The sequence below is a fragment of the Chlorocebus sabaeus genome, chromosome 22 (genome assembly GCF_047675955.1).
Source record: "Chlorocebus sabaeus isolate Y175 chromosome 22, mChlSab1.0.hap1, whole genome shotgun sequence".
Lineage (NCBI taxonomy): Eukaryota > Metazoa > Chordata > Mammalia > Primates > Cercopithecidae > Chlorocebus > Chlorocebus sabaeus.
Window position 1 is genome coordinate 38,350,555 of NC_132925.1, and position 13,047 is coordinate 38,363,601.

Sequence of the window (13,047 nt, forward strand, 5' to 3'; positions counted from 1 at the left end):
CAAAACCATGAGGTCCCAGGCTTTTTTTCTTACTGGGAGACTTTTTATGATGGCTTCAATCTCATTATTTGTAATTGGTCTGTTCAGCTTTTGGATTTCTTCCAACTTCAACCTTAGAAAGTTGTATATATCTAGAAGTTTGTTCATTCCTTCTAGATTTTCCAACTTATTGTCATACAGTTGCTCATAGTAGCCACTATGAATTGTAATGTCTCCGTTTTGATATCTGATTTTATTTATTTGTATCTTCTCTCTTTTTTCTTAGTTAGTCTGGCTAAAGGTTTGTCACTTTTGTTTAACTTTTCTACAAACCAACTTTTTGTTTCATTGGTCCTTTGGATTTTTTTATTTCAATTTCATTTATTTCTGCCCTGATTTTTTTCTTTCGTTACTTCTGCTCATTCTGAATTTGGTTTATTCTTTCTTTTCTAGTTCTTTAAGATGTACTGTTAGATTGTTCATTCGGAGTTTTTCTTCAGAAAATGTAGACACTTATAGCTATAAACTTATCTCTTAGTACTGCTTTTGCTGTATCCCATAGGTTTTGGTATGTTGTGTTTCCATTATCAATTGTTTCAAGAAATTTTTTAATTTCCATCTTAATTTCTTCATTGACACACTGGTCATTCAAGAGCATACTCTTTAATTTCCATGTATTTGTACAATTTCCAAAATTCCTCTTCTTATTAATTTCTACTTTTATTTCATTGTGGTCAGAGAAGATGTTTGATATTATTTCAATTTTTTTTAATGTTTAAAGACTTGTTTTGTGACCTAACATATGGTCTATCCTTCAGAATGATTTACATGCTGAGAAAAATAATGTGTATTCTGCAGCTCTTGGGTGAAACGTTCTGTAAATATCTATTAGATCCATGTGGTCTTTAGTGCAGTCTGATGTTTGTTGATTTTCTGTCTGGGAAATCCATCTAATGCTGAAAGTGGGGTCTTAAAGTCTCCCACTATTATTGTATGTGGTCCTATCTCCTTCTTCAGCTCTAATAATATTTTATACATATGGGTAATGTACTGAGTTTCACCTGAAGCCAGCAAGTCTCAGAGACTCACCCAAGGCCCTCAACATAGTACCTGGGTATCAGTACTGGTTATTCAGGACTCAAGGGTGCTTCAGTTAGCAAGTGATGAATGAATGCTACCAGGACTGGGTCCTTTCCTTCAAGGCAGTGGGTTCCCTTCTGGCCCAGGGTGTGTCTAAAAATCTCATCTGGAATCTAGGGCCTAGAATGGGGGCCTCACAACTCTACCTGGTGCTCTATCCTGCTGTGGCTGAGTTGGCATCCAGGATGCAAGACAAAGTCCTTCCCACTCTTCCCCCTCCTCTCCTGAAGCAGAAAAAAATGGTCTCTTTTGGACCCTCAAGCTCTACAGCCTAGGTTAGAGGTGCCAGCACTCTCTTGGTTTTCCCAGCTGGTGTCTCAGTAGGTTGCATCCCCTTCTGCCCCACTGTCCACTGTCCACTGTCCACTGCCTACGAGCCCGGTTCAGTACTAGGACTTGCCTAAGAGTTGCAGTCCTTACGGGTTAGCCTTTCACATTTACTTGGAGACACAGTGCACTAGAGCCCTCTGTGGCTAGGTTTGCAGGCATTCAAGCTCCAACCTATCACTGAGATTTACAATTCCCCTCTGGCTAGGGCTGGTTTAAAAGCTCCCTCTGTGGGCAGGCACCAGCTGAGTTTGTTCGCATTTTTGCTTCTGCTCTAACAGGATAGCACTGACTTCAATGCTTCACAATTGCTGTGTTCTTCCTACCTCAGTGCTCAGAGATGTTCTCTCCACCAAGGTCCCCATTGCAGAGGGTAGGAAGGAGTGGTATCCATGAAGACTCCGAACTGTTCTTTCCACCTTTTCAGTGCATCTTTCAGTAGTATGAAGTTAAAAAGTTAAAATCAGGTCCTGTGAATGCTCACTAGGTTTTCTGTTTTTATGAAAGTGTTTTTTCCGTGTAGATAGTTGTTTACTTGGTGTCCTTGCGGGGACCGGGCTGGGGACAATTGGTGAAGCCTTCTATTCAGCCATCTTGCTCCATCCTCTCTAATTCCAAGAAAGGGTTTTTGTTTTGTCTTGTTTTAACATGCTCTGCTATACTTATCAACTTTCAAAATATATTTTTCCTTTCTCTGTCTAAAGTGTTTTTATATTTTAGAAAGCCCATATTCCTTGTGACCTCTCAAAAAACTGCTTGGCCATTAAAGCCCCGTTATGATACTTCCTATGACTGTCTAAACTCAGGTCTGTGCCTTCAAGACATGTACAATCTAGTTGTAAAGAAAAGACTCACTGGAAACAATAGAGTGAATTGGTTTTAAAGTGGGGATCCAAAGTTATAAATTCTGCTAAAGGCCAAAGGAGAAGGCATTATTGAGACTGGATATTTGGGGAGGTTTTTCCAGAGTAGACAGGAATTTACAGTGGCCTTAAATCATAAAGATTAGAATTAATGGAAAGAGAATTCTAGGTGGGAAAAAATAGGTAAACAATAAGAGGGAAGTGGGAGTGGGCATGGCTCGCAATAAGCACACAGAAGAAAAGAGAATCTGTGAAGAGGAGTTGTGTATGTGTAATCAGGCATTGACACACAGAAGTTTCAGGAATTGTTGCAATTAAACCTTTATAAAATAAGAAAACAATTTCAATAAGTAAAATATATTAAATATTGAACTAGACTCTAGTAAGTTTTGAATCAGATTTCAGAGTAAGGAAGAATGCTTAATGTTGACAATCTCAACCTTGATTTCTGGGCAGGTGGATAGAGATGAACACATTTCACAGGACTACCTTCAAGCATGAAGCAGCATGAAAACAATGTTAGTTATAATTAATGTTAAATTTACTTATTGCCAGGAACATTGCTAACATTTTACATACATTATTTCACTTAATCGTCTCAACAACTGTGCAAGATAAATATTATTATATTCTACATTTTATAGTTGAAGATATTGAGGTTCAAGAAAATTAAGGAACTCGGTCCTAGCTAGGCTGAGATTTGCATATATATATATATACACACACATATATATATATATATATACTGTGTGTGTGTACACAGACACACACACATATAGAGAGAGAGATTTTGTAACACCAGAAATTGTGCTTTTGACTACTGATATAATATGGATATTTGTCCCTTCTAAATCTCTTGTTGAAATGTGATCCTCAATTTTGGAGGTGGGGCCTAGTAGGAAGTGTTAGTGTCATGGGGTGGATCCTTTATGAATGGCTTGGTGCTTTCCCTGTGATAATCAATGAGTTTTCACTCTATTAGTTCAGGCAAGAGCTGGTTGTTAAAAGAGCTTGGCACCCCCCCTTCTCTTTTTTCCTCTCTCACCATGTGACATGCCTGCCCCACCCTCGCCTTCTGCCAAGAGTAAAAGCTTCCTGAGGCCTCCCCAGAAGCTGAGCAGATGTTGATGCCATGCTTGTACAGCCTCCAGAACTGTGAACCAAACAAACCTCTTTTCTTTATAAATTACCCAGTCTCAGGTATTCCTTTATGGGAATGCAAAGTGGACTAAAACAACTACTATTCTAATATATATAAGAATTAGTTGGGTTGCATATAGGATAAAAACAAATAGACACAAGTGGTTTTAAAAAGCAGTAACAGAAGTCCTAAGGCTTCTTTTTGTACCAGGTATCAATCCAACTGGATGTGGGAAGGCAGGTCCAAATACCCCAGAGCTGGGACACAGGAATCCAGGGTGGTGGGTGACGGGAACAGCTTAGTGTTAAGGGGACCTAACCAGTTGCTATTTATCAACGAGTGCAAAAATATTTTAGTGTTTTAACAACTTGCATGGCCATTCCACTATGTACTGGGAAAAAAGGCAGCCCAGTATATGACCCCACTCATCCTTACCACACAGTCCCCTGGATTCCCACTGTTAGCCGAATGCATCCAACACCACAAGTGAGACAAGCAGAGCACCAGCTGGATTAAAGGGTCCTTGTTTATTCTCCACTGCATGACCATCTGTCTCACACCTGGCAAGGGAAAGGTGGAAACAAGAGAAAGAAAAAGAAGAAGATAAGTTAGAAAGAATAGAGTAATTGATTGTTTTATTTGATCTTAAAACAAGTCAACCAGAATGTACCTCCTCCAGTTCCTAGCAGGCTACAATTCCATATAAGAATAAACTTAGTGAGATGGTGATAATGTCACTACAAGAGTTGCTTAAGCAGAAAAGGTTATTTTACATGGAAGTTAAAAGCAAGATGTGCTGTGAGTAGATGTGCTCGGTGTAAAAAATCAGTTCTTGCAAAATTAACAGTTGAATTATATTCATTGCATTTTAAAGGTAAAGTATTAATATATTCATATGATGAAAAGAGTAAAAACTAAATTCAAATTCTCAGACCAAGCCACCATTCTTCAAACTTTGAAAAATGTAGACTGGTTTTAATTGCAATTATTTTAAATCTTAACAATACTTTCTGGAAAAGTGAAGGCTTTAGGCAGTAACCTTCTAATAGCACAAATAAAATCTTTTCTTATGAGATTTTAAGTTCAACATGCAGGGTAAGAATTTTTTACAATTGCACTGATCATTTGAACTCTAGGGCTCCTGATCCTGAGGGCACATATTTTGCTCCTCATTAACCAGAAAAAAGTAAGGATGGTATACCACTTATTTTAAAAGCTATTTTCTAAAGATTGAATATCAAAAACATGGTCATTTTCTTCAATTTGAACATGATTTCTTCTATTTGCATGTAATTTCATAAAATGATTATTTTAAATGGTTGTGCTTTTAGTCATAACCTTGTAAGGGGGTAAAGCAGTGTGGGAGGGGATTTGAAAATGGTAAACTTTTATGTTGAACTGGACTTCCAACTGAAGGTTACAGCTGGGTGTTGAAAATGACATCATAATCCCTTTGATGACCCATATGGATCTCATTGGTAATAATCTGTATTGACCACTAGAATGGTTTTGTTTATAGAATTATCTACTAGCCTTCTATTTTCTCTTTTGAAGAAACAGTTTTGAGAGCCCTCAGCTAAATAGGGGTTCCAGTATTAGAGCTATGATCAACGCTGCCCTGAGGGGAAATGAAGGGGAGCTGAACTTGGGCGTTTACAGTGTGCCTTTCACAGGATCCTTCTTTTGCCTGGCAGACAGTCTAATGACTAGTTGTTCAACCTGTGATCAGATAGTTTCTCACACAGGAAACTTGTTTATACTGGCAGACATCCCTGTGGCTCTCGTCTGACCCATGTCCAGTTTATGCCTGCCTGGCTATTGCTCCAGTGCTGGGAGCCCAACAGTGTTCTTGCCTGTATCCTGAAGAAAGCCTGGTCTAGGGTAGCCCCTATTTCTTCAGATGGAAAATACAAATTCAATACACCACTAGAATACAAAACAAGTTCAAAGATTTTTACTTACAGCTCCTGGGCAAAGAGGATAATGAGTTGGAAGTATAGTCCTCCATCCCTGGGTCACACAAGGCAGGAATGAAGAGTACGGCTGAGAGAGGAGAAAGAAGAAGAGAGAGAGTGAAGCATGCAATGACTAGCAGTATTTATAAGGGATTAGACTGTGGGTCACTTTAAGTTGGAGGGCAGATGCCTAGTGGTTCATTTAAAGGAAGCAGGAAAGAAGACAGCCCTACCTGCTAGGCAGGAAAGGTGCCTCTACGTTTTTCTCTCCAGCCACTGGCTTGAGCCAGCCAGTGGCTGTGGTATAGAGCTGGAAGCTGTGTCCAGGGTGATTGAGCCCTACTTCTGATATGAGAAAATTAGGGTGCTGTGGCAACATAAAATTATAAGAATTCACTATGGAGACCTTTTTTTTGAATTTTTATTTTACTATTTGGAAAATCATCCACAGGAGCTACCTGTGGACTTTATTTTCAGTGTCTATGGAATGCCAAACACAGGGTGAGGTGTCATATATTTAGAAATAAGTAAGACTCAGATTTTTCTCTTAAATTCCTTGCAATCTAGCTTTTCTTCTTCTGTATTGCATACCACCCCCTTTCCAGTCATTGTACTAAAAATGAGGAATATTTCCCAGCCACTCCCGCCTTCTCGAAGAAACCTCTTTCCACAGACTTCCTTTTAAGACGTTCTGTTTTCACCATCTATCCATGCTGATTGGACAACTGGCCCTTGTTGGGCTTACAAGTGTCTTTCTCCTGGAAAATGGAAAATGGGAGCTCAAAACAGTAAATCTTGTGGCGCTTGCTTGGACTGAGAATACCAATGAATCAGGGTGTTGGCTATATCACTCTGAGGCAAAAATGGTTGATCTGCCAACATGGACATGCAGAGAGATGCAACAACATGAAACTAGAAAGTTCAAGAGCAATGAGGCCAAGGTGCTCAGGACTGACTTTCCAGTTTATATGTTGCACTCCCTCAGGAGGACACACTTCCTGCTACAGGACTCTGTGGGAATGAGATCCACAGTGCCACTGGACCTTCTCAACGTATTTTCTCTTTTCACTTTACATTGGATTGAGTAAGTTTCTGTTCCTTTACCAAATAGCCCTTGTCTAAAACATAACCTGTGGACTTAAGATTATAAAAGACAATAAATTCCAGCAAGAAAAGTCAAAAAGAGCATTAAATCAGGAGTGTGCAGACATCTAAATTTTAGTTTAGCTTTTTCCCCTAACACCACTATAGTAATCATATGATCCAGCTTTTCTAGGAGAATCATGATACTTAAAAATCTCTTTCATTGATAAAAGAACAATATTGTAAAAACACATGTAAGCAGTTATGTGTCAGTAAATGTTTAACAAGCAGCTCTCTGGCAAAGAAAGCCATGCCCTAATATTTAGCCTTGGCCAATTTCCATGGTATAAATACTTCTATTGTGGCAGATTTCAAGCAACTAACCTGATGTCACTGAACACTGAGTTTGGAAGAGATGCTAACAATCATCGCTCATGAGCCAGGACAAGATGGCTCCAGCACACCACTATGTAAGGCACAAGTTATAGTAAAACTCCGGTTTACAACTTACCTTTGCTCCATTATTACGCATAAAGTGGATTTCTGTCTGTGCCTCCATTATATGTAGAGTTAGAATAAAAAATGACCACATAGAATGTTGTTGAGAGGATCAAATAAGATGATATGTACCTTACATAATGCCTGGCAATGTGTATGTTCAACTAACAGCAGTGATTGTTGTTGTGTTTGTTGTTGTCATTACTGCTGTTATGATGAGTATTATTGTCAGATTATGGGTCTCAGTTTGGGATTGAAAAATACAGTCCCCATAATTATTATCAATTTCCTGAATAACCTTAAATAAATTACCTGATTTTTGTGTAAGTCAATATCCTCAACTCTAAAATGAAGTTCTAAGGAAAGTCGCTATAGTGTTTTTCCTTCAAATCCTATGAAGACATAAGAGTGAAGCTATGTGAGAGACAGATTTGGGTCCAGAGGAAAAGGGAGGGAAAATGGCAGGGTCAACCCACCTCTAAAATCAAACCCTCAGGAAGTAAAGCCGTCCAGGGTGATGTCCAAAAATGCCTCTGCCTCGAGTACCTTCAGAAGTACACAAACTACAGCCTTATGCAAAAGTTCAGCCCAGGCCATTTTTTTTTTCTTTCTTTCTTTCTTTTTGAGACAAGGTCTTACTCTGTTGCTACCCAGGCTGGAGGGCAGTGGCGTGATCATGGCTCACTGCAACCTGGACCACCCAGACTCAAGCAATTCTCCCTCCTCTGCCTCCCAAGTAGCTGAGACCACAGATGCATGGGCAACCGCACCCGGCTAATTTTTTAATTTTTGTAGAGATGACGTCTCACTGGTCTCAAACTCCTAGCCTCAAACTATCCTCCCACCTTAGCCTCCCAAAGTGCTGGGATTACAGGCATGAGCCATTATGCCAGACCTCAGCCCCTGCTTTTAATGGAGTATCTCAATGGCTTCATTAGGAGAAAGAAAATAGGTTGAAATGAAAAGCAGAGAACAGGGGGGCGGAGCAAGATGGCCGAATAGGAACAGCTCCAGTCTCCAACTCCCAGCGCGAGCGACACAGAAGACCGGCGATTTCTGCATTTTCAACTGAGGTACTGGGTTCATCTCACTGGGGTGTGCCAGACGATCGGTGCTGGTCAGCTGCTGCAGCCCGACCAGCGAGAGCTGAAGAAGGGCGAGGCATTGCCTCACCTGGAAAGCGCAAGGGGGAAGGGAATCCCTTTTCCTAGCCAGGGGAACTGAGACACACAACACCTGGAAAATTGGGTAACTCCCACCCCAATACTGCGCTTTAAGCAGACAGGCACACCAGGAGATCATATCCCACACCTGGCCGGGAGTGTCCCACACCCACGGAGCCTCCCTCATTGCTAGCACAGCAGTCTGTGATCTACCGGCAAGGCAGCAGCGAGGCTGGGGGAGGGGCACCCGCCATTGCTGAGGCTTAAGTAGGTAAACAAAGCTGCTGGGAAGCTCGAACTGGGTGGAGCTCACAGCAGCTCAAGGAAACCTGCCTGTCTCTGTAGACTCCACCTCTGGGGACAGGGCACAGTAAATAATAACAAACGCAGCAGCTCTGCAGACGCAAACGACTCGTCTGACAGCTTTGAAGAGAGCAGTGGATCTCCCAACACGGAGGTTGAGATCTGAGAAGGGACAGACTCCCTGCTCAAGTGGGTCCCTGACCCCTGAGTAGCCTAACTGGGAGACATCCCCCACTAGGGGCAGTCTGACACCCCACACCTCACAGGGTGGAGTACACCCCTGAGAGGAAGATTCCAAAGCAAGAATCAGACAGGTACACTCGCTGTTCAGAAATATTCTATCTTCTGCAGCCTCTGCTGCTGATACCCAGGCAAACAGGGTCTGGAGTGGACCTCAAGCAATCTCCTACAGCTACAACCTACAGCTGAGGATCCTGACTGTTAGAAGGAAAGCTATCAAACAGGAAGGACACCTACACCAAAACCCCATCAGTACATCACCATCATCAAAGACCAGAGGCAGATAAAACCACAAAGATGGGGAAAAAGCAGGGCAGAAAAGCTGGAAATTCAAAAAATAAGAGCGCATCTCCCCCGGCAAAGGAGCGCAGCTCATCGCCAGCAATGGATCAAAGCTGGACGGAGAATGACTTCGACGAGATGAGAGAAGAAGGCTTCAGTCCATCAAATTTCTCAGAGCTAAAGGAGGAATTACGTACCCAGCGCAAAGAAACTAAAAATCTTGAAAAAAAAGTGGAAGAATTGATGGCTAGAGTAATTAATGCAGAGAAGCTCACAAACGAAATGAAAGAGACGAAAACCATGGCACGAGAAATACGTGACAAATGCACAAGCTTCAGTAACCATCTCGATCAACTGGAAGAAAGAATGTCAGCGATTGAGGATCAAATGAATGAAATGAAGCGAGAAGAGAAACCAAAAGAAAAAAGAAGAAAAAGAAATGAACAAAGCCTGCAAGAAGTATGGGATTATGTAAAAAGACCAAATCTACGTCTGATTGGGGTGCCTGAAAGTGAGGGGGAAAATGGAACCAAGTTGGAAAACACTCTTCAGGATATCATCCAGGAGAACTTCCCCAACCTAGTAGGGCAGGCCAACATTCAAATCCAGGAAATACAGAGAACGCCACAAAGATACTCCTCGAGAAGAGCAACTCCAAGACACATAATTGCCAGATTCACCAAAGTTGAAATGAAGGAAAAAATCTTAAGGGCAGCCAGAGAGAAAGGTCGGGTTACCCACAAAGGGAAGCCCATCAGACTAACAGCAGATCTCTCGGCAGAAACTCTTCAAGCCAGAAGAGAGTGGGGGCCAATATTCAACATTCTTAAAGAAAAGAATTTTAAACCCAGAATTTTATATCCAGCCAAACTAAGTTTCATAAGTGAAGGAGAAATAAAATCCTTTACAGATAAGCAAATGCTTAGAGATTTTGTCACCACTAGGCCTGCCTTACAAGAGACCCTGAAGGAAGCACTAAACATGGAAAGGAACAACCGGTACCAGCCATTGCAAAAACATGCCAAAATGTAAAGACCATCAAGGCTAGGAAGAAACTGCATCAACTAACGAGCAAAATAACCAGTTAATATCATAATGGCAGGATCAAGTTCACACATAACAATCTTAACCTTAAATGTAAATGGACTAAATGCTCCAATTAAAAGACACAGACTGGCAAACTGGATAAAGAGTCAAGACCCATCAGTCTGCTGTATTCAGGAGACCCATCTCACACGCAGAGACATACATAGGCTCAAAATAAAGGGATGGAGGAAGATTTACCAAGCAAATGGAGAACAAAAAAAAGCGGGGGTTGCAATACTAGTCTCTGATAAAACACACTTTAAACCATCAAAGATCAAAAGAGACAAAGAAGGCCATTACATAATGGTAAAGGGATCAATTCAACAGGAAGAGCTAACTATCCTAAATATATATGCACCCAATACAGGAGCACCCAGATTCATAAAGCAAGTCCTTAGAGACTTACAAAGAGACTTAGACTCCCATACAATAATAATGGGAGACTTCAACACTCCACTGTCAACATTAGACAGATCAACGAGACAGAAAGTTAACAAGGATATCCAGGAATTGAACTCATCTCTGCAGCAAGCAGACCTAATAGACATCTATAGAACTCTCCACCCCAAATCAACAGAATATACATTCTTCTCAGCACCACATCGTACTTACTCCAAAATTGACCACGTAATCGGAAGTAAAGCACTCCTCAGCAAATGTACAAGAACAGAAATTATAACAAACTGTCTCTCAGACCACAGTGCAATCAAATTAGAACTCAGGACTAAGAAACTCAATCAAAACCGCTCAACTACATGGAAACTGAACAACCTGCTCCTGAATGACTACTGGGTACATAACGAAATGAAGGCAGAAATAAAGATGTTCTTTGAAACCAATGAGAACAAAGATACAACATACCAGAATCTCTGGGACACATTTAAAGCAGTGTGTAGAGGGAAATTTATAGCACTAAATGCCCACAAGAGAAAGCAGGAAAGATCTAAAATTGACACTCTAACATCGCAATTAAAAGAACTAGAGAAGCAAGAGCAAACACATTCGAAAGCTAGCAGAAGGCAAGAAATAACTAAGATCAGAGCAGAACTGAAGGAGATAGAGACACAAAAAACCCTCCAAAAAATCAATGAATCCAGGAGTTGGTTTTTTGAAAAGATCAACAAAATTGACAGAACACTAGCAAGACTAATAAAGAAGAAAAGAGAGAAGAATCAAATCGACGCAATTAAAAATGATAAAGGGGATATCACCACCGACCCCACAGAAATACAAACTACCATCAGAGAATACTATAAACACCTCTACGCAAATAAACTGGAAAATCTAGAAGAAATGGATAATTTCCTGGACACTTACACTCTTCCAAGACTAAACCAGGAAGAAGTTGAATCCCTGAATAGACCAATAGTAGGCTCTGAAATTGAGGCAATAATTAATAGCCTACCAACCAAAAAAAGTCCAGGACCAGATGGATTCACAGCTGAATTCTACCAGAGGTACAAGGAGGAGCTGGTACCATTCCTTCTGAAACTATTCCAATCAATAGAAAAAGAGGGAATCCTCCCTAACTCATTTTATGAGGCCAACATCATCCTGATACCAAAGCCTGGCAGAGACACAACAAAAAAAGAGAATTTTAGACCAATATCCCTGATGAACATCGATGCAAAAATCCTCAATAAAATACTGGCAAACCGGATTCAGCAGCACATCAAAAAGCTTATCCACCATGATCAAGTGGGCTTCATCCCTGGGATGCAAGGCTGGTTCAACATTCGCAAATCAATAAACATAATCCAGCATATAAACAGAACCAAAGACAAGAACCACATCATTATCTCAATAGATGCAGAAAAGGCTTTTGACAAAATTCAACAGCCCTTCATGCTAAAAACGCTCAATAAATTCGGTATTGATGGAACGTACCTCAAAATCATAAGAGCTATTTATGACAAACCCACAGCCAATATCATACTGAATGGGCAAAAACTGGAAAAATTCCCTTTGAAAACTGGCACAAGACAGGGATGCCCTCTCTCACCACTCCTATTCAACATAGTGTTGGAAGTTCTGGCTAGGGCAATCAGGCAAGAGAAAGAAATCAAGGGGATTCAGTTAGGAAAAGAAGAAGTCAAATTGTCCCTGTTTGCAGACGACATGATTGTATATTTAGAAAACCCCATTGTCTCAGCCCAAAATCTCCTTAAGCTGATCAGCAACTTCAGCAAAGTCTCAGGATACAAAATTAATGTGCAAAAATCACAAGCATTCTTATACACCAGTGACAGTCAAACAGAGAGCCAAATCAGGAATGAACTTCCATTCACAATTGCTTCAAAGAGAATAAAATACCTAGGAATCCAACTTACAAGGGATGTAAAGGACCTCTTCAAGGAGAACTACAAACCACTGCTCAGTGAAATCAAAGAGGACACAAACAAATGGAAGAACATACCATGCTCATGGATAGGAAGAATCAATATCGTGAAAATGGCCATACTGCCCAAGGTAATTTATAGATTCAATGCCATCCCCATCAAGCTACCAATGAGCTTCTTCACAGAATTGGAAAAAACTGCTTTAAAGTTCATATGGAACCAAAAAAGAGCCCGCATCTCCAAGACAATCCTAAGTCAAAAGAACAAAGCTGGAGGCATCACGCTACCTGACTTCAAGCTATACTACAAGGCTACAGTAACCAAAACAGCATGGTACTGGTACCAAAACAGAGATATAGACCAATGGAACAGAACAGAGTCCTCAGAAATAATACCACACATCTACAGCCATCTGATCTTTGACAAACCTGAGAGAAACAAGAAATGGGGAAAGGATTCCCTATTTAATAAATGGTGCTGGGAAAACTGGCTAGCCATAAGTAGAAAGCTGGAACTGGATCCTTTCCTTACTCCTTATACGAAAATTAATTCAAGATGGATTAGAGACTTAAATGTTAGACCTAATACCATAAAAATCCTAGAGGAAAACCTAGGTAGTACCATTCAGGACATAGGCATGGGCAAAGA

General features: G+C 40.7%; 1 long non-coding RNA gene across 1 annotated transcript in view; it reads right to left on the minus strand.

Annotated features, from left to right (window-relative positions):
* The window catches only part of LOC119625841 (uncharacterized), a 159,234-nt gene extending 153,658 nt beyond the window's left edge, over nucleotides 1-5,576 (minus strand). The window contains exon 1 of the long non-coding RNA XR_012090494.1: nucleotides 5,413-5,576. This is a non-coding gene — a long non-coding RNA (uncharacterized lncRNA). The remainder of the gene's footprint in view (nucleotides 1-5,412) is intronic.
* Nucleotides 5,577-13,047: the final 7,471 nt, after the last annotated feature.